Below are 2,067 nucleotides of genomic sequence, written 5' to 3'. Positions count from 1 at the left end.
CCTGGCTGCTTTCTATAAATGTCTCTCTGTGTCAATGCTGTTCTTCAGCTCCACTTTGTTTTTCTTCTCTCCATGGTGTTTACTCAGGCCCCGAGTGTATTTATAGCTGGCAAGAGATCACCTGATAGCTCTTTTGCTCCTTCTAGGAGAGGAAAACCGAACTCCCCCCATGCTCCCGCTGTACCAAAGGGTTCCCGTGTCCCCAGACAGCCCCTGAGCCCTCCTCGTGCTCCTTCCCGTCACCGTTCATGTTTCTTGGACACGGATCTGGGTGCGGAGGTCTCCCGGGGGGCTTCCTCCACCTCTGCTCAACCCAATGCCCAGCTCCAGGCTCCTTGTTTTCTTTGGGCTTTGTTTTTGTTTGTTTCTTTGCTTTGGCTTAAATCCGCTTTCCAGCCATCACAAGGCTTTGACCCTCATCCCACAGCCAAGCCTGAGGAGTTTCCTCTTCCCACCCGCCACTGCCTGCCCCTTCCTCAGGGATGCAGCAGCGGGAGCGTGTCCGGTATCCGTCTGGGAGATGTTTACCTGCCACAGGCACTGTTTCCATCTCCTTTGGCTGGGAAAACATCCCTTCGCATGATTTCCAGGGATATTTGTCCACCTCCTCTGGCCCGGGGCCCGGCTGATGAGGGATGGGTTTATGGCAGGATTGGAAATCCCGCAAAGGAATGCTCAGGGAAATAATTTGATGTAAGGAGAGGGCAGGGCTCTAAGCTCGGATGCAAAGTGCTCTCGCACTGCAATGATCTGACTTATTTAATGGAATAGCTGGTGCTGGCGGCCGGGGGGCTCCAGGCTCGATACCCCCAATCCCGGTCAGCCCCAGGCTGGGTGCTGGGTCCCAAACCGGGCTTTTAGCAGGCGGTCAGGGTGCCTGTAACCGCTGCGGATGAGACAGCAGTGGGTGCTGCTGCTACCGGAATAGCTCCGTGCGCTCCGTACGAGCAGGAGCCGGTCGAGACCGGCAACAGCCGGTACCAAAGCCCGCAGGGACCTCCCCGCCGAGCCGAGAGGCGGAGATGGGCGGGCGGTGGGGCTCCAGCCCATCCCGCTCCGCCGTCCCCCCTCCGTTTTGCCCCGTATCCCACGTTTTTAAGCGAAGGGTCCGCTCCCCCCAGGGGGTGTCTGTCCCGGCGGTGCTCGGGTGACCCCCGTTGCCCAGCCCCGGAGCTGCGCGGGCGGCTCCGGTCACGGAAACAAGGGGTACAACGTTCGGGTGTGTGTGGATGTGCTGCGAGAGACCGGGGGCAGCGAGGGAAGGGGATACCGGGGGGTTATAGGGCGGTAGCGGATGATTATAGAGGGATATCGGGGGATACCGGGGGGTTATGGGGAGGATATAGAGGGTAATAGGGGGTATCGGAGGGCTATATGGGGGGCATGAAGGGCTATAGGGGGGTACCGGAAGGTTATAGGGGGATATGGAGGGCAATAGGAAGGTACCGGGGTGCTATAGGGGGTACCGGGGGGCGCGCCACGGGCACCGGCAGCAGCGGCGCGCTCACCCATTGGCTGGTCGCCGACCAATCAGCGGCGGCGCCTGTTTGCTCCGCAGGACGGATAAAAAGCCCGGGGTGGGACCGCGGCGGCGCGGAGCGGAGCGGGGGGCGGCTGAGGGTGAGCGGTGGCGAGCGGGGACCCCGGGGTGCGGGAGGAGCGGGGCTCCTATGGGGGCTGTTGTGTGGGGCTGCATGGGAACGGGGGTGCGGAGGTTGATGGGGGGGGAATGGGGTGTTTTGGGGTGCAGAGGGGGCGTTCGCGGGGGGGAATGGCGTGAATCGGAGGAGGAGCGGGGGGATGGAGACGAGCGGGTGGATGGGAGCGATCGGTGGGTTGGGAGCGGGGTGAATTGGGGGGGCAGGATGCAGCAGGGCTCGTTTGGGAGGGTGGGGGGGTATGGGGTGACTGAGAGAGAAGGGGGGTCTGGGTGCGCAGGGGGGAGATGTGGGGCTGGGGACGGGGCTATAGACGCAGAGGTGAGGAAGAGGAGGAGGAAATCAGCCGGGGGGGGGTATCTCTACAGCAGCCTTTGTGGCTAGAGAGGAGCCCAGTGTCCTCCCCTAC

The sequence above is a fragment of the Psittacula echo genome (assembly GCF_963264785.1).
Source record: "Psittacula echo genome assembly, chromosome: 15".
In the NCBI taxonomy this organism is placed as follows: domain Eukaryota; kingdom Metazoa; phylum Chordata; class Aves; order Psittaciformes; family Psittacidae; genus Psittacula; species Psittacula echo.
This window is presented reverse-complemented; position numbering follows the sequence as displayed.